General features: G+C 40.2%; 1 long non-coding RNA gene across 2 annotated transcripts in view; it reads left to right on the plus strand.

Annotated features, from left to right (window-relative positions):
• Positions 1–20,772, plus strand: part of LOC119540095 — an 81,964-nt gene that overhangs the window by 56,314 nt on the left and 4,878 nt on the right. The window contains exons 4-5 of one of the 2 annotated variants that reach the window (XR_005218036.1): positions 4,013–4,199; positions 9,579–9,908. The exons of the other annotated variant lie outside the window; for it this stretch is intronic. This is a non-coding gene — a long non-coding RNA (uncharacterized LOC119540095). Of the gene's footprint in view, positions 1–4,012; positions 4,200–9,578; positions 9,909–20,772 lie in introns of those variants that run through there. 2 annotated transcript variants of the gene reach the window in all.

The raw sequence follows: 20,772 nt of genomic DNA on the forward strand, positions 1-20,772 counted from the left end.
AACAGCCGTCTTCAAAATGCATCTCTCAGTTGCAGCTGTGAGCTCCATCTGTCTGAGCTCTTACATAGGACTCCAGTGATTAAATCAAAGACCCATGCTGAATGGGTGGGGCCACATTTTCATGGAAACATTCAATCAAGAGGTCACACCCTAATCAAAAGTCACTCACAGTTGGGTGGGTCACATCCCTGTGGAAACACTCAATCAAAAAGTTCCAACCTAATCAACACTAATACATCTGCCCCCACAAAATTGCACCAAAGAACATGGTGTTTTGGGGGACATAATACATGCAAACTGGCCCAGAGCCCATTTGAAATTAGGATCTTTTAAGATATTATTAGTTAAGATGGGGCCAAACTGAATCAGGGTAGGTGCTAATCCACTATGACTGGAGACCTTTTAAGCAGAGGACATTTGGGCACAGTCACAAGTAGGAGACAGGGGGAGACAGACGGGGAGACAGATAGGGAGACAGACGGCTGTTTGTCAGAGGCAGAGAGTGGGTTGTGGGTTGTGGCAAGCCAGCACCAGGATGCTATGGACTTCAGAGAGGGAATGGCCTGCCAATACCTTGATTTCGGACTCCTAGCCTCCAAAACTGTGAGGCAATAAATTCCTGTTGTAAGCCAACTAGTTTGTGGTGTTTGTTACAGCAGCCCTGGCAGACTAAGAATGACTCTCAGAAAAAAAAAAAAAAACTCTGCAAAAATTCAGTATTCACGTCAGAAAAAGGGCTTGATTAAAGGATTAAAGGAGAGTAAAGAGACACGAGGAAAATATGCAATTTGTGACCCTTTTCTGGGTCTGGGAGGGGGCAATATATAAACAGAATTATTGGAACAAATATATTATTCCATTGGGTATAGACTGTATATTTCATAATATTTTTGAATTATGTCAGTGTTATACTTCCCAGGTGTGCTGTGGCACTGTAGTCATGTAGGGAAGTCCTCATGTTTTAGAAGATGCATGCTGAAATATGTATGGCCAAAAGTCTTGCTGTCTGCAACTTATTTTCTGATAGTTCAGAAATGAAATATATACACAGAGCAAATGTGCCAAAATGTATGTTTTGCTGAGGGGGTCATGGTGTTCAAAGTACAATTCTTTCAATTCATGTAATTTGATTTTTTTCAAAATAAAAAGTTGGTGGGAAAAGGAAAAAATATTAGCTTATTTATATACCTTAGTAACTAAAGTTAACTAAATATATTATTTTAAAGCTAAGGTTCTTCAATTGCCTAAGGATTAGTTCTGAACATCAGTTATGATAGGGTAATTAGGAGATTGCTTTGAGAGTGCTCTGACTTTCCCACCCTCTCCTTGCCAACCCCTCCAGCATAAAATAGAAGTTAAGCTTCAAAATAAATCCCCTTTAGCTTGCTTACTTGTCATTTGCCTCTTTTCTGTAAAACTTAGTGAATTAACCAATTTTTCAGTTTTTCAGTTTATTAATTAATAAACACATCAAAAGTCTGCTTAAATGTGGGGTGGGAGTTCCCGATCCTTCAGGTTTTATAAACTCTCATCTGCTAGATGTACAATGGCCTTAGTTGTCCTTTTGTTCAACTGTCTGTGCCCAATGTTTTTATCCCCTAATTTAGGATGGCTTAAGTATGTTATCTGTTTGCTTGACCACAAACACGTGTCTTTCTTTTGTTGCTTTGAAAACCACGATCCCTGGAATGACGTTCTCCAGCCCTGGCTGGGGAGCATGAGGGCTTGAACAAGCATTGCCGGGATGGGAATGTTAGTATCCACTCAGTGGGCAGCTTCTTTGCTGCAAGCACTTCTTCGTTTGGAATAGTTCACACGCCTCCTATCGGCATTCTAGGTTGGTGTCAAAAATTCAAATAAGAAGCTACTGAAAAATCAAGGCAAAACTGACTAAACTTGCAGGCACTGGCAAAAAGAGGTATTGGCAAAGAGATAGAGATATCTGCAAAAAGGTAGCCTATATAGCTTTTTTATCCTTCTAAAAGCCTCTCTGGAAATGGACTTGATAATGGGGTGGGGTGGGGAGTGAGTGTGGGTTTGTAGATGAAGCAAGCTTTGGTGATGAGTGGATGCTCGCTGATGAGTGGTTGAAGATTATGTGGAGGCTTATTGTACTATTCTCCGCTTCTGCATATGTTTGAAATGCTCCATAATAAAGAGGTTTTAAAAATGGACCTGACACATCCATGTTGCTGAGTGTATCAGTGGTTCATTCCTTTTTCTTGCTGAGTAGGGCTCCTTGTATGTATGCATCACTATTTATTTATTTATTGAGGGCATTGTATTGTTTTTAGTTTTCAGCTTCTGTAAACAATCAGGTATAGGTCTGTTCTAGTTTGCTAATGCTGCCAGAATGCAAAACACCAGAGATGGACTGGCTTTTATAAAAGGGGGTTTATTTGGTTACACAGTTACAGTCTTAAGGCGATAAAGTGTCCAAGGTAACACATCAACCATCAGGGACCTTCACTGGAGGATGGCCAATGGTGTCCAGGAAACCTCTGTCAGCTGGGAAGGCACATGGCTGGCATCTGCTCCAAGTTCTGGTTTCAAAAAGGCTTCCTTCCAGGATATTCCTCTCTAGGCTGCAGTTCCTCAAAATTGTCACTCTCAGTTGCTCTTGGGGCATTTGTCCTCTCTTAGCTTCTCCAGAGCAAAAGTCTGCTTTCAATGGCTGTCTTCAAACTGTCTCTCATCTGCAGCTACTCTCTCAGCTTCCCTGTATTCTTCAAATTGTCCCTCTTGATTGTAGCTCCTCTTCAAAATGTCACTCTCAGCTGCACTGAGTTCCTTCTGTTTGTCAGCTCATTTATATGGCTCCAGTGATTTAATTTAGACCCACCCTGAATGGGTGGGGTAACACCTCCATGGAAATTGTCCAATCAAAGTCATCACCACAGTTGGGTGGGGCACATCTCCATGGAAACATTCAAAGAATTACAATCCGATCAACACTGATACATCTGCCCACCCAAGATTACATCAAAGATAAAGGCATTTGGGGGGACATAATACATTCAAACCAGCACAAGGTCTTTGTGTGGACATATTTTTTTTCTCTTGAGCAGATGTCTGGGACTGGCAGTGCTGGGTGGTATAGTAAGGTAGGTTTAACTTTATAAGAAACTGCAGGACTGTTTTCCAACTGACTGTACCATTTTGCCATTTTAAAATTCTCAGCAGAAATGTATGAGAGATGCAGTTCTCTGCATCCTTGCCAGCACTTGGTTTTGTCATTTTTGTTTGTTTGTTTGCTTGTTTGTTTTAATTCTAGCAACTCGAATGGGTTTGTAGTGCCATCTTTGCCCATTTAAAAAATTGGGTTGCTTTCTTTTGACTGAGTTATGAAAGCTGTGTGTATATTCTGGATGTATATTCTTTATATGTTTTGCAAATATTTTCTCTCAGTTGGTAGCTTGTCTTTTCATTTTCTTAACAGTATCATTTAAAAACAGAAATTTTACATTTTGATGAAATCCAATTATATTATCATCATCACCACAACATCAATTCTAATATGCTAAAGGAAAAAGAGCTTCATTTAGCATTTTGTGTCAAAAAAAGACAAACCTTTGACTGCAACAAGACTAGTGAACCAAGTGGAGATGATGGAAGTCTGTGCTTTTTCTGTCTAAAAATTTTGTTTTAAATGTAAAAATTTCTAAAAAATTTGTTTTAATATAAAATGTTCATGTTCAAATAAATGAAAAAGGTTAAAAATAAAAAAAATGGACCTGACAACAGGTGGCAGATTTTTGTCATGGTGTTTGAACTTTTTCTTTGAGACCAGACCAGTTTTAGAGGATTTCCCGATATAAATCAGAGAATTTTATTCACACTTTAGTCGCATTAATTACCTCACTCCTGTTTTCATGGGAACAGATTTTACTGCTATTACTAAAGTTTTAACAACATGAATAAACAAAATTTGTTGCCAGTGGATACTTTTCTTATCTCAATTGGTACTTAAAGTATTCCCCTGAATGAATTCCTCTGTCTGTCATTTGCTCAGATAGGGTCTCCTGACAAGAACAGTGTGAAGTGATGCTCAGAAATGAACAGTTTCCAGATAATAGAGACATTTAAAGCTACACTCACAAATTGTGAAGAACAATTACTCCCTACAGAGTGGAGCAGTTTTCCCTGGAGAGGAGAGCTTCCTTGGCCTGTTTCTTGTTTTGAGGAAGCAGAGAAGGCAGGTAAATATATGAGTATCTTTTCTGTAAATATCAAATATAATTTTTTTTGAAAGTATGGCACCCAGATTTGAACATTGTACAGGTAGAAAGATTTGATTTCTGCAGAGCAAAACATAGGACAGTCACTTCTTTAGTACTAGTCACTGTATATCTATTAATAGGGTACAAACCTATATCTGTTAAATAGGTATAAAAATACTTTTACCTATTTTATAATTTAAATTTAATTTTTTGGCGGTGTAATACTTGCACATGGTATCAAATTGAAAAGGAGCTAAGGTCACATGAAGTCTCCTTGCCACCTCTGTCCCACGTCAAAAAGTCCCTGGTGTCAGATAAGTTCCCTGCTGCATTCTCTTGGGGGAATTCTCTGCATATCAAACATATACCTGTCTTTATATAGCATATGTATGCTCCCCACCTCTATGCAAATGATAGCAGATGATACTGTTCTACATCTTGATTTTTCAATTTAAAAGTAAAATCTTGCAGGCACAGAAGGAGGAGGGAGGCAAAGTTGTGTTGGAAGCTCAGTGGTGTGTGTGGCTGCAGTGAGTGCATGCAGCATGGGGGTTTTTTGTCACTCAGCAAGCATCCTGCAGGACCCTGTCCAATTAGTGTCACCTCCAGGACTTGTAAGCAGTGTAGGCCTTGTCCCTCTGCCCAGTGACTGCAAGGTATTAGAAAAATCCCATCGAAATCATGAGCTATTAGGGAAATGCAAATTCAACCCACAATGAGATACCACTTCACACCTACAAGGGTTGTTGCTGTCAAAAAAAAAAAGAAAACTCTGAAAGAGAAAACTTTCCAGTCAAGAATTCTTTACCCAGCAAATTAAAATTTTCACAGACTAACAAATGCTAAGAGAATTTGTTAACAAGAGACCTGCCCTACAAGGAATACTGAGGGGAGCTCTACTGGCTGAGAAAAAAGAAAGGAGAGATAGGTCTGGAGAAGGGCACAGAACGAAAGAGTCTTAGTAAAGGTATCTTAAAGGAAGTAAAGAGTAAAATAGATCTGACAAATAAAAACCAGAGGATAACATGGCTGATTCAAGAACAGCCTTCATAGTAATAACATTGAATGTGAATGGATTAAACTCCCCAATTAAAAGATATAGATTGGCAGAATGGATTAAAAAATATGATCCATCAATATGTTGTTTACAAGAGACTCATTTTAGACCTAGTGACACAAAGAAATTGAAAATGAAAGGCTGGAAAAAAAATTCCATGCAAGCTACAGCCGAAAGAAAGCAGGGGTAGCAAAACTAATTTCAGATAAAATAGACTTTAAATCCAAGGATGCTATAAGAAACAAAGAAGGACAGTATGTACTAATAAAAAGGACTATTCACCAAGAAGAAATAATCATAAACGTTTATGCACCCAATCAAGGTACTCCAAAGTACACGAGACAAATATTGGTGAAACTGAAGGAAATGATAGATGCTTCCACAATAATTGTGGGAGACTTAAATACATCACTCTCTCCTGTATATAGATAGATCAGCCACACAGAGGACCAGTAAGGAAATTGAGAACTTAAACAATGTGATAAATGAATTAGACTTAAAGGGTACATATAGAATATTACATCCCAAATTACCAGATATACCTTCTTCTCCAGGGCTCATGGAACTTTCTCCAGGATAGATCATATGCTGGGGCATAAAACAAGCCTCAACAAATTTTAAAAAGAGTGAAATTTTTCAAAACACGTTGTCAGATCACAATGGAATACAACTAGAATTTAATAACTGTCAAAGAACTAGAACACAAATATTTGTAGGTTAAACAACACACTCCTAAACAATCAGTGGGTCAAAGAGGAAATTGCAAGAGAAATTGCTAAATATCTAGAGACAAGTGAAAATGAGAACACAACATGTCAAAATTTATGGGATGCAGCAAAGGCAGTATTGAGAGGGAAATTTATAGCTCTAAATGCATACATTAAAAAGGAAGAAAGAGCTTAAATCAAAGAACTAATGGAACAACTGAGGAAGCTAGAAAATGATCAGCAAACTAATCCTAAAGCAAGTAGAAGAAAAGAACTGACAAGGATTAAATGATATGGAAAACAAAAAACAATAGAATAAATAAAACTGAAAGTTGGTTCTTTGAGAAGATCAACAAGATTGACAAACCCTTAGCTAGACTGACAAAGTAAAAAAGAGATAAGACCCAAATAAACGAAATAATAAGTGAGAAGGGGGATATTACTATGGATCCTGAAGAAATAAAAAATATCGTAAGAGGATACTATGAATAACTCTATGCCAACAAACTAGATAATTTCGAAGAAATGGATAATTTCCTGGAAACACAAAAATGACCTAGACTCAATAAAGATAAATAGAAGACCTCAACAAACCAATCACAAGTAAAGAGATCCAATCAGTTATCAAAAAGCTTCCAACAAATAAAACCTCAGGCCCAGATTGTTTCGCAGGGGAATTCTACCAAAATTACCAAAAAGAACTGACACCATTCCTACTTAAACTCTTTCAAGAAATTGAAGAAAATGGAACACTACCTAATTTTATGAAGCCAACTTCACTCTATTACCAAAACCAGATAAAGATACTACAAGAAAGGAATATTATAGGCCAATTTCCCTAATGAAAATGGGTACAAAAATTCTCAACAAAATACTTGCAAATCAAATTCAAAGACACATTAAAAAAATTATACACCCTAAGTGGGGTTTATCTCAGGCATGCAAGGGTGGTTCAACATAAGAAAATCAATCAACATAACAAAACACACTAGCAAATCAGAAGGGAAAAATCAAATGACCATTTCAATAGATGCTGAAAAAGCTTTTGACAAAATCCAGCATAATTTTATGATAAAACACTTCAAAAATAAGGAATTGAAGGAAACTTCATGAATATGATAAAGTACATATGTGAAAAACCCACAGTCAGTATAGTACTCAATGGTGAGAGACTGAAAACCTTCCCTCTAAGATCAGGAACAAGACAAGGATGCCCGCTGTCACCACTGTTATTTCACACTGTGCTAGAAGTTCTAGCCAGAGTAATTTGGCAAGCAAAAGAAATAAATGGCATCAAAATAGGAAAGGGAGAAGCAAAACTCTCATTATCTGCAGATGATATGATCTTAGACTTGGAAGACCCTGATAAATTGATGATGCACCTACTTGAGCAAATTCTGCAAAGTGGCAGGATATAACATTAATGCATATAAGTCAGTAATGTTTGTATATGCTAGAAGTGACATAACTGAAGAGACACTCAGGAAAAAGTTTCCATTTTCAATAACAACTAAAAATTAAGTACATAGGGATAAACTTAACCAAGGACATAAAGGACCTCTATACAGAACATTACATAACTCTTCTAAAAGAAATAGAAAGCAACCTAAAGAGATGGAGAGATATTGTGTGTTCATGGATAGGTAGACCAAATATAGTTAAGATGTCAATTCTACCCAAGCTGATCTACAGATTTAATGCAATTCCCATCAAAATTCCAGCAATCTACTTTGCAGATTTGGAAAGCTAGTCATCAAATTTATTTCCAAGGGAAAGATGCCTCAGTTGCTAAAAATATTCTAGAAAGAAAAACTAATTGGGAGGACTTACACTACCTGACTTGAAGCCTACTGTATATCCACAGTAGTCATAAAAGCATGGTATTGGCACAAAGATGGAATTGAATTGAGAATTTGGAAATAGACCCCCAGACCTATGGTCGACTGATTTTTGATAAGGCCCCCAAATCCACTGAATTGGGACATAACAGTCTCTTCAACAAATGGGGCTTGGAGAATTGGATATCTGTGTCTAAAAGAATGAAAGAGGACCCCTACCTCACACCATATGCAAAAATTAATTCAGCGTGGATCAAAGATCTCAATATAAGAGACTGCACCATAAAACTCCTAGAAGATAATGTAGGGAAACATCTTCAAGACCTAGTATTAGGAGGTCACTTCTTAAACCTTACACCTAAAGCACAAGCAACAAAAGAAAAAACAGATAAATGGGAAGTCCTCAAAATTAAAAGCTTCTGTACCTCAAAAGAATTTGTCAAAAAGGTAAACAGGCAGCCAACTCAAATAAAATATTTGGGAAGCATCTATCTGATAAGAGACTGATATCTTGTATTTATAAAATAATCTTACAACTCAATGACATTAGTACAAATAGCCCAATTATAGAATGGGCAAAAGGTATGAAAAGACATTTCTCTGAAGAGGAAATACAAGTGACTAAAAAGCACATGAAAGACTTTCATCTTTGCTAATTATTAGAGAGATGAAAAGACCATACATGAGGTATGATCTCACACCAATAAGAATGGGGGGCATTATTCACAATTGCCAAGAGATGGAAACAACCCATGATTGCTTTATTTGGAAATATATGTTTTTTAATTTTTGATAAAGTTAAATTATTTATTTTAAAAACAGAAAATGGGTATTGGAGGATTTTTGAGAAATTTGAGCTCTAGTGCATTGTTGGTGGGAATGCAAATTGCTGTGGCTATTGTGGAAAGCAATGTGTCCATTCCACAAAAAGTTAAATGTAGAATTACGATATGATCCAGCAACTCCACTCCTAGGTATACACCCAGAGAAGGTGAAAACAGGGACTCAGACAGATGCTTTTATACCAATGTTTATAGCAGCATCATTCACAATAGCCAAAAGATGGAAGCAACCCCAGTGTCTCTCGACAAATGAATGGATAAACAAAAATATGGTAATACCCACAATGGAATACTACTTGGCCATAAGAAAAAATGATGTTCTGAGACATGCTGCCCCACGGAAGAACCTTGAAAACATTATGTGCAGTAAAATAAGCAAGACCCAAAAGGAAAATATTGTATGTTGTCACTTACAAGATGTCTAGAAAGGCAAGTTCACAGCAGCAGAAAATTACCAGAAAAACATTACCAGGGGATAGGGGAGGGTGTGTGGGGTGTGTGGGGTGGGGAGGGAGACTGTATGTTTGGTGGACATAGAGTGCTTGTAAATAAAATTTAAACAAATCCCATCCAACTCCATATTGCACAACCTGGATGCTAGCCCTTTGTTTCTGCTGGCATCTGTGTGGTGTTTCCACCTCTGAAGTCCAACAGGACATCATTGCTGAGGTTGGAGAGGGACGGGAAGATGCCATGGTGAACCCTGGGGAGGGACTGAGGCAGACAGGGGTGCCATGGAATCCAGGAGACAGAAGCCAGCTTCAGGTGCTGACAACTGCTTGAGGCCCTCGTCACATCCCCAGTTCTGGCAGGGAAGATGGTGTCATGTCATGGCTCAGTGTCAATGACTTGGAGTTGGAAAGACTCCCAGGCTGTTCCTGAGATTAACCTTGCCTGTGTGTGCCTCCTTGCAGGAGAACGCTGAGGTTGGGATGGCAAGGGCCAGGCTGAACCTCAGATGCGACTCCTGGAAGAGCTCATTTACTACCACCGACAGACCTCATATATCAGCCTGTGCTACCGCTGGCTCAGCCACCACACTTCTGAGCTAAATGAGGAGAAGGAAACTGCAGCCTCAAGCATCCTTTCTAGCATGGGCCCATCACTATTTGAAATGTTGAGATCTTCCAGGTGCCAGAACAGGTGGACAACAAGAAGTGTGGTTGGACTTGGGGGGAGGGTTTGGACTGCATGAGGCAGGGATGGTTAAGTTTGTTCTCTAAAACAGGCTTCTCAAATGTGAATGTGCTTTGGAATCATCTGGAAAGCTTATTAAAATGAAATTCCTATTCAGCTCCCTGGTGATGACAGTGCTAGTGCTAATGGTCAAAGGATCAGCTTAGAGAAGCAAATCTCTAAATTAAGTCTAAGTAAAACTCGGCACTTAGTTTCTTTTTTGCTAAATCTCTCTCTCGCTTGCTCTTTCCCTCTTGCTCTCTCCATCCCCATCCATCTACTGTCTACTACTTTATGTCGGTACATTAAGAATTTCCTCATTCTCTTTTAAAGGCTCTGTGATCTTGCCTTTCTTCATTTATTTCACCAGTTCCCTATCGACATTTAGGAGGATTTGTCCTCTTTGCTCTTACAAATCATCCTGCGGTGAATAACCTTGTTCACATACCATTCTGCTCATATAGATGGAAAGATGTGAGTTCAAATGAAGGAATGCAAGTGGGGCACTTCATATTCTGAAAAGTATGATTATTTTAATTACTGATGACACCAAAGATCACACTATTTTTGACAGGCTGGTTTTATTTTCAACTTCAATTGAGCTGGCAGTCATCCAAGACACCATCACGTTTTTTTTGCATGTGCGCTAATTCAGCCATATTATCTTTCCCATCTTGTTCTTGTGCAATTGTATTTCTTAAACCCAAGTGTGGGACTTGATTTGCATAGCCTATTAAATTCTGTCTTGCTAGCTTCAGATTGTTATTCTCACCTGTCAAGATAATTTTAGTTGTTGACTTTGTCATCCAAGATTTTCTCAACCCTTCTGGGGATATGTTGTGTTCATCTCTGATAAGCATGCTATTTATATTCAATCATTTGTTCATTCATTCACTGTTTATTGATTACCCTCCCATGTGCCAGACACTGTTCTGAGGTCTGGGATACAGCAGTGAACAAAACAGAAAAAAAAATCTCTGTCCTCATGGAGCTTTCATTCAAGTGGAGAAGACAGATAATAAACAAAGACAAGTACTTTCCATGGGCAGCATGTTTGATGGTGGTAAGTGCCAAGGAGAATAATATGGCAGGGAAAATATATAAGCAGGGAGGGGGAGGATTTTTAAACTAATTTTCCATAAGGTGGCCAGAGAACGCATCATTGAGAAGGTGACATTTGAACAAGATCTGAAGATCTTTCTATCTAATTCATTAGAATATGTGGTGAAAAAAATAATTCTTTGATCTGTCTCTAGAGATCCCCTTACAGGTAGATTTATGTTAATCTATTAACTGGCAGCTTTGAGGTATGGTTGATGAATCCATTAAAATCTCTCTAACTTAATGATCCAATCTATTTGTCTCCATACTGTGCAAAAAGATATTTTGAGATGTGTTAAAACCAATGTGTTTCTAATTTACTAAAAATCTCACATAAGGGAAATGAACTTAAATGTGGAATGACTGTTTTTCCCTTGTCAACTTGTAGTAGCTCTTGGCGATCACCGAGTGTCACATCTGAGTCACGAAGGCTGAGGGATAATGGCCCAATCCACTGTGTTCCATCCTTATGGACCTAGTCTATGAAGCTCAGATAAAAAGACTCAATTCTCTTGGCAAGATTGTGGGAAATTAAACTTTTGCCCATTAAATTGTGACAAACATAATTCTGAATATTAAACCACTACTTGGGCTGCATCGTTTCTGTCCAAATAGACCAAACCAAAGATTGCCAGGAGACCTTCCACCCCTGTGCTGTCAGGTGGCTCTATCCAGGTGTGCTGTTTTAAAACTTACCTGCAGGCTGCAGTGTTGCCGTGATTATCGGCTAACCCATGCACAAGGCTGGGGTTTCAAAGTGAACAGACAGGTTGCGTGGAGATTGCAGGGTAGATATTGACTTTATATAGAACACAAAAGAAGAGTTAGAAGGTTGGCTATGTAATGCAAGAATAAAGGGAAAGCCAAGTGCCTTAACTAGAGCCCCCTAAAAATGTTTGTAAAGTGCTCATCCCTCAGCTTCCCTGGGCCTCAGTTTCTTCATCTGTAAAATGAGGGGACTAGAGGAGATGACCTCAAAGGCAGGTTGTCTAACCCTGAAAGTCAAGTGCTTTGTGTACATTTAATCAAGTAATTAGGGCATCAGCACCGTAGAAACCCGATTCCATAAATATTTAGTCTGATGACAAAAAAATGGCGTGGCACAAGGGTAATGTGATTTTTATAAAAAGGAAAGCCTGGAGTAGGACTGTAAATCCGATGAGTGTAGCCGTTCTACAGGAGGCTACAGACCCAGTTACCCAGCCCAGGCCAAGGCATTTCAAACCGAATGCCTGGAATTGGTGGGAGCTGAAACAAGAGTGGCAAATAGCAGCAGTGCTAAAAATCTAAACTGAGTTTGTGTTCCAAAACAAACTCTCGACCACCTCTTTTTCCAACCCCTTCTCCATCTTTCCTTCATAACCTCATTCACTCTCTTGCAGGGGAGAATGTGCAAGAAATTCCTCCTTTGCTGAAAACAAATAAAACAACATTAGCTTGCCACCTTGGTCAGAATGGCCCTTTGTTCTGCTCCTAATGACTAATTATTATGCTATGAGAAGATTTATGCAACCTTGGAGGAGTGGGGCCCTTTTTCTAGCATGCTGGAAGTGTACAATCTTCAGAACTCTATAACTGCGAGCCGGAGTTGCGTAAGAAATAATTACAAAATCCAGCTGAGGCTTGCCTTCTTATTACAGGCGCCAGGCTCTTACCCCCAGTAGCTTTGCATGCCTGTTAATATTTAAACTGTTGAGTAGTAGTAGAATATTTCTTTAAGCTTCAGTAATAGTTACAGAGTTCAATGTTGGGCAAGGAAGGTGGGAAGGCAGGGTAGAAGGACAGAGAAGGTAGCGAGGCAGGGAAGAAGGGTGTCCCTAGCTTTTTTTTTTTTTTTTTTAATCCCCAGAGGATTTTTGTCCTTCCGGAAATGTTGGCTTCTGGTAGGTCTAAACTTTTCTCCTTTTCCATAGAAAAATAATAAAAGCCTCAATTAAAAACATTTTAAAAATGCACACACACACACCAACTCTGCAATAACCCACTGTCTTTTAAAAGAGGACTTGTGTATGTTTTTAACTTTAAAAAGTAAGTGAAAAGAATTTAATGTAGCTTCTGGGCAGCTACCAAAATCTTAAGGGGATGAAAACGAAAGAAAGAAAGCCTCTTGGGTGACCTCCAAGTATCTCTCCCCTCTCTACAAAATCAGGGAGAGCGATCTGTCTGTCTGTGTACTTTTGTGGCGCCTATCACTGTGGGATCTAGGCAGAGAGACACAAACTTCAGGCAAAACACAAATTTGTGTGTTATGGGAGGAAATGCAGTCTGGCTTCCTGGAGTCAGGCTTGGGTTGTGTGGCAGGGAGGATTTTTTTAAAAAATTCAATTTTATTGAGATATATTCACATGCCATGCAATCAAACAAAGCATACATTCAGTTGTTCACAGTACCATTGTATAGTTGTGTGTTCATCACCAAAATTAATTTTTGAACATGTTCATTACCACACACACAAAAATAATAAGAATAAAAATTCAAATGAAAAAGAACAATTAAAGTAAAAAAGAACACTGGTACCTTTTTTTTTTTTTTTGCCCCCATTTTTCTACTCATCCATCCATACACAGGACAAAGGGGAGTGTGGTCCATATGGCTTTCCCAATCACATTGTCATGCAGGGAGGATTTTATCCCAGGGTGTTGTGCAAAGACAGAAGTGTGCACACCTCAGACAGTATAGTACTCCCTTGTTTTCATTTATAAAATAAGAAACAAGTTCATTATTGTGAAGATCGGTAAATTGCTAAAATAGGTAAATTGCTAAAGATGTGCTAATAGTCTGTCTCCATGGAAACTGGTAAAGGGCACCTCTTCTCAAATGACTGAGAAAGTTTCTTTTCTCTCCTCCTTGCCTTTTGTTCTCTCCCTCCTTCTCTCCCTTTCCTCCTTCCCTTTCTTTCTTCTCTTTCTCCCTTCTTCCCTCCCATTTTCCTGCCTTTGTCTTTCTTTTTCTCTCTCTTTTTTCCTTTTGTTTTCTTTCCCTTTAAGTACATTATATTTATTTAAATTAGAACGCATGCACACTGTGGCAAAAATATATATATTTCTTTCAAATAGAAGTGTATAAGGTGAAACATAAAATACTTTTCTCACACCTTTGACCTCTCCACCCCCACTTCTCAGAGGTAACTGCAATTAAAGGTTTCTAAATATCCTTCTGGAAATTTCCTCTGCATCTGCAAAAATTCATATGTGTGTGTGTGTACATATGTATATACTTGTATCAGTGTTTAAAGCTCTTTAAAGTGAATGGACTGTCCTGTGACAGGACAGTGGACTGTGCTGTGATTTGCCTTTTTGCACATACAATATATCTTAGACAGCTTCTCACAACGGCACCTCATAGCTACTCAGCAGTGCACTGCATGGTTGTGTCCTAATTAATGCAATCTGTTCCATAAATTTGTATTTAAAAGTTTTTTTTTTTTTCCAGTTGGGGGGATTACAAACAGTGCTGCAACACACGTCCTAGTGCACATCATGTTTTTGCACAGTTGAGAGAATGTACCCTTAGGATAAATTCCTAGCAATGCAATTGCTGGGCAAAGGATATGTGCGTTCTGAATTTTAATAGATATTGCCAAATCGCCCTGCACTGATTTACAACCCCATTAACATCGTATGAAATGCCCATTTCCTCAAAACCTCACCAACTCCATGTTCTATCAAACTTTTAAACCTTTGCCAACAGGCATCAAATGGCAGGTTATTGTTGTTTTAATTTGCATTTTAATTATGAAAGATTGAACATTTTGTGACATGTTTATGGACTTTTTGAATTTCTCCTTTTGTGGAAACTCTGTTTTTGACCACTGTCCATGTCTACTGGGTTTCTAGTAGTTAAAAAAATCATTTCTAAAAGCTTTTATTTGTAATATAGGTCACAAATATGTGCCTGTTTGTCTATTTTTAAACAAATAGAAATTTCAAATATGAACGGGGTCAAATTTGCCTGCCTTTTCTTATATGGCATTTAACTTTTGTGCTAGGTAGGTCTAGGTAAAACTTGCGCATGTAAAGAATGTTTTAAAGCTCTTCTAGTACACTTATGTTTTGCTTTATACATTTGCATCATTGCTATTTCAGGGATTTATTTTGGTGGATGGCGTGAGGTAAAGATTCAGCTCAAGGAGCATATGTTGGCTCAGTGTGATTTTGCCTGCCAACCTATTAGCTCCATCAACAGGTGGCCAGTGAAGGTTTTGTGCACCCTGGAACTGAAAGAATTCAGACAAGCCTTTTATAGGAAGCACAGAGGAACCTGTGCTTCATTCTCTTTTCTTCTTGGATGGCAGCTTCTGCTACTTTCCAGTTAGGAGAATACTTGTGTGACTTCTGAATGGGCCTCAACGTGTAAAGGGGATGATGACCGAGAAAGATTAAGAAAAAAAGTGGGAAATGGAGGTCTTCTGGTGGGAAAGGAGAAACTCAAATTTAAAATGGGATCACTCACTCATATGCATAAACCACAAAGCTAATAGAGTCTATTCTGCTCTAACAATGGATGTAAGAGTCGCTCGGCTGAAAAAGCAATTGAGCTGTTTATCAGAATTGTGTTTATCTTTTGTTCATTTAGCTCTGCTCTAGAAGGAAATAAGGACCACAACACGTTTCTGTTACTCTCTTTCCAACAATATTTCTGTGGTGTATTTTCTTGGTTTTATGGATGAAATTTTTTTATGGGAAGTTCAAGATCTCTTATTTACTTCATAGTATCATCTTTTTAGTTTTCCTTCCATGAATAGTTCTTAAATGTTTGGGGGTATTTTTACATTAAAGACCAAATAAGTTAATTGCACAATCAGTAACATCAGAGCCTTGTATTTCTTGGCATGAGTGATCTGATAAGCATGTTGGCAGAGGCTCACATGAGTTTGATTCACAGCGTAAATAACATGATCCTGTAGATCAAATTCCGGGGAATTGAGTCAAATGGTACCAAAGGACCCCCCCCCCCATTGCCTCCCAAGTGCCTACCTCATGGTAATTTGTATAATAATTATAAGTTGCTTGATGAGTATCTGATTTCAGTCATTAAAGGCTACGGCACACTACTACTATTAATACTATTTACCATATGTTGGGTATCCACCTAATATCATGTACTGTATATGGCTCAAAGTAGAAATGCAGCAGATATATATGTACATGTGTTCTAATTTAATCCCAATGCTCCTTATGAGGACCACAAGGCCAGTTCCATTATGTCCACCAAGCAGATGAAGAAACAGAGATTCAGAGTGACTAAGTGCCTAGTATTGGATCATGCAACTATTAAGTGCAGAATTGCAGCCTAACCCAGGACTGTCTGACCCCAAACTCTGTGCTTTTCCCATGATTCATACCATCCCTTCCCCCAAAGACAGGTCCAGACACAGCAAGAGGTGCAGCAATTTCCAGTGGAAGTTTAATTGGACATCAGTTTAAGGAATCAAAATCAATCACAGACTCTCTTCCCACAACTCCCTTCATCAGTGCTGCAATCAGTTATTGCTAAAGATGCTTTCCCTCCAAGGGGCCCTCCATTGAGATGCTGCTCTTTTCTTTACCAAAGGGCCCCCATTCCTGACCCCTGCACTGGGACTCCAGCCCCCAGGATGGTCACATGGAGCCCCGGGCCTGGGTTGGGAGCCTGGAGTGAGGTTGGCAAGGGGAGGAGGTTAGGGTAGAAGGGGTCTGGCAGTGGCTGTCAGCCCCCCACCCCCTGGCTGAGGCCTTTACCCAGTGGGGAATCCTAGTGTCTTAACTGTTGACACCCCATGTCTGGCTCTCTCTACCTCTCTCAAGTAGCTGTGGCCTCGCCCACTCTCCTGCCTCTTTCCCAGAACCATTAAGATTTAAGCTTCTTTTTTCTTTTTTAAAAAAAGAAGAGGCTCTCTAGTCTCCCTTGTCAGCTATTTGTACACCGATGTTCATAGTGGCATTGTTCACAAAAGCCCAAAGACGGAAGCAACTCAAGTGTCCATCAACAGATAAATGGATAAACAAGGTAAGGTAAAGCCATAGAATGGAATATTATTCAGCAATAAAAAGGAATGAAGCTCAGATACATGCTCCAACATGGATGAAACTTGAGGATACCATGTTGAGTGAAATAAGCCAGACACAGACAGATATTGTATGATCTTGCTTACATGAAATACCTAGAAGAAGCAAATTTCATAAAGACAGAAAGTGGGTTATAGGTTACCATGGGCCAGGAGTGGAGACAAGGGAAGGGAGGGGAGTTATTGTTTAATGGGTGCAGAGTTTCTTTTAGAGGTGATGAAAAAATTCAGTTCATGGATGGTGGTGGTAGCCCAATTGTGTCAATGTAATTAACACAAAGTGTACACTTGAAAGTGGTTAAAATGGGCAATTTTGATTTGTAGATATGTCACTGCAGTAAAATGTTTAAAAAAATAAGAGGGATCCTTCCTAGACCCTCTCTCTTTTTCCAGCTCTTTTTCTACCCTTCTCCCCTTCTTGAGAACCCTTGTCCCCTGTCGCCATTTCTACCCACTCCCATTTTTCAACCACTATAGCTCCAGTGCTTGCCCTTCTCTGCGGGGATGTCCCCAGGTGATGACTGCTCTTGCTGCTAAATCAAACCTTATTATAGTCACTTATCTGTAGATTTGGCCCTCTGGGACACCCACTGCTTCTCCTTGTTTTCACCATGCACTTGCTCCTAGGTCTCTCCTTTTCAGATTCCTCAATCCTTTCTTAGATGTAGATATCACATCCCTGGCTCTTTTATCTTCTGTTTTCTTAGGGACACAAGACAGTTGGCTCCAGGGACTGTGATATTCTCCTTGCCCTACCCCACCTCCCAAATATACATACACTTAATTTGGTATTTTTGGGTATTTCTTTCAGTTGATTTCCAAACAAGCCTATTTCCCCCCAAATTGGGAACCCTTGCCCAGCTCCCACTCCCCTGATGATGTCATCAATTTCCATGGTTTTAAAAGCTATCTCTGTGCTGATGTTTCCCCAGTAAGTCTCCAGCCCAGCTCTTTCCTGAATTATGGACTTGTGTATTCAACCACTTACCTGATAGCTGCACCCAGATATCCTGTAGGCAGCTCAAACAGGGGCTCCAGAGCCTGGCTCTGAGCTGCACCCAGGGCCATCCCCAGCTCCTACGGTGCCTTTGACAAAGCAAATTAGAAGTACTCACTTTCCTCCAAATATTTTACTTCTTTCGGTGGAAAATTTATTGTAACTGATATAAAAATTATGACTGTTCTGTGAATGCACTACACCCAGAGCCTGAACATCTGCCTTTACAACCCCTGTCCCCGGAACACATGAGCAGACTCTGCTCTTGTTTGGTGTCTTCGCTCCCAGAAGGGCTCCACTGACCACCCACTGTCCTCCTTCACCTCACCTCCATCCAGGCACAGGTCCTGTAGGTCTACTTCCATGTCCACCTGGACCTGCCTCCTCTTTGCTCCACATTCCCTGATCCTGGCAACATCTTCTCCCACCTGACTGTGACCCTCCCTTTTATTCTTCATGAGCAATCAGAATCATCTGTATGGGGAGCAACATCAGTCTTTTGCTAAAAATGCTTCATTTACTCTCCGTTATCCTCTAGAAGAAGACAGAGGTCTCTCATGATCAGGCTATGTCCACCTTCCTTTCTAGCGTCCTCTTCTCACATGCCACAGGTTCTGCAGTTAAGGTAATGCAAACCAACTTGCTGTTTCCTGGATGTGCCATGTCCTCCCTTGGATCCACGCCTTTGTTGCCTCTGCCTGGAACATGCTGTTTCCTCCACCTGCAAAGTTTCCCTCTCACTCCCTGGCCTTTTCACTCCAACTTACCCATGGTTGAGGTTTCAGTGTAAATGCCACTGCTTCTGGGAAGCCTTCTTCAGTCCCTGAGCTTGGGGAGATGCCTCGCTGAATGCTTGCCGAATCTCCAGTCCTTGCCTCTATTCCAGCACTTGCCACGCAGTGTTGCAGCCACCTGCTTACAGGGCACCTTCCCTCTTAGACCTTGAGGGCAGCAACTGCTTCCCTTTGCTTTTTCTACAGAGCCTATGGTGTCCAGCACATGGTAAGGTGTTCCACAAGGATAATGAATTGAACCAGAGTCCCTGCAAGGAGATCTCCTCATTTTCACAGAACTAAGCTTACTCTTGAATTTCCTGTCCATATAAGTCAACTGGAACCTCCTCATTTGTAACCACCACTGGCCGACCAAACAGCCATAGATATAAAAGAAGGGTACAATGTCCATTATTAAAAATAGCTTTAATCTGAACCTGGAGCTGGACAAGCCCCCAAACATGATGGGTCCTCTCTTCTAACACCCCTGGGTTAAAAAGACTGCTTCATTTATTGTGACATTAAAAAGTTTATCTCATAAGGAAGAGTCTCAGTCTGTCCCTCTTTCTCTCTCTCATGAACATTCCCTCTCTCTCTCTCTCTCTCTCTCTCTCTCTCTCTCTCTCTCTCTCTCTATAACTCTAGCTGATGGAGATGCAACTTCTTCACTAAGATCCACACTTCTTTAGATCTTAGGGCGCTGGCTTATAACAGCCAACTCTTATGTGGTGTCAGGTACTGCCCTGGGAACTTTACAATAATAACTCATTAATCTTTACAGGAACCCTAGGAGATAATTACTATTATTTGCATTATTATCTCCCATTTTATAGGTGAGGAAACTGAGAAACAGTAAGGTTCAGTCATTGACCTAGGGTTACAACAGAATACATGCTATACTACTACTGGGATTCAAACCCAGCCATTCTAGTTTCAGAGACCATGATCTTAACAACTATGCTATGCTACCGCTTACCCTAATGTCAACCCTTGGACCTGAAAAATCAGCTCTAGACACAAGAGCCCCTACTGGATTGGGGATCCCTTTTGTAGAAGGCACCAAAATGAAGAACTCTGTCCCCAGATGACAGCAAATGACAAGGCAAAGGCTGGTGACCCAGAAATGATCCCCAAGGCTTTGGGTTCCCATCATAGTTTCAGAGTGGTCTGGAGCAGGCTCCTACTAGCTTAAGAGAGGTGGTTGTGAAATATTCAGAATGTCATATCCAGTGTTTCGCTGTTGGTGGCTTGGAATCAGCAATGGTGGGAGAATTTACACCATGGAAACTGGCAGTTGCTACAAATCAGGGATGGTATCCCCAGAGAGTATCCTTGCTGGAGGATCCTAGGGGATGCTTTCTTTTCACTTTCATGGGGGCTGGCTGGGCTGGGGCTGAGGGGGTTGGGGGAGGGTATTAGATGTTCTTAACTGTGGTATCTGCTTGAAGGCATCTTTGAAGGCATGGAAAGCCCCTCAGCCAAGTGCATGGCAGCCCAGGAGTACCAAGGGTCAACATTCCCTCTCCAACTCCAGGACCTCCCAACTGATGACACCATGTCCCTCTAGTCACTTGGGGGATGGTTCTGAGGCAGGCACTTAACCCTGTTCCCAGAGCTTCTCCATGGCCTGAAACTCTAGTTACTCACTGAACTGGTTTGATGACACATCTTTATTCTCTGCCTTCTACTCCTTATCTCATGCGCCTGCCCCCACACCTGCCAAATAAACTCATACTCAAGTTCTTCTCTGAAAGTTTGCTTCTGGAGGCACCCAAACTAAGCAATGGGCTGGGTGGGCAGGTCTGTACTGCTCAGGCAGATGAAGGGGTTACTGCTTTTGGATCTGTATCTCCTGACCAGGGGGCTCTGTTGCCGTAGCCCTGCCACCAGAACTGGGAGCTGCTCTTTCTTTCAGAGAGTTGATTCTGTGGGACTGATGGTCCTACATAGCCAGGGACCCCGTCTGCCCAACCACAGTCTTGCCTTCTCTCACCCTCTCGGAAACAACCGTGTGT

This window comes from Choloepus didactylus, chromosome 7, assembly GCF_015220235.1.
Source record: "Choloepus didactylus isolate mChoDid1 chromosome 7, mChoDid1.pri, whole genome shotgun sequence".
Classification (NCBI taxonomy): Eukaryota; Metazoa; Chordata; class Mammalia; order Pilosa; family Megalonychidae; genus Choloepus; species Choloepus didactylus.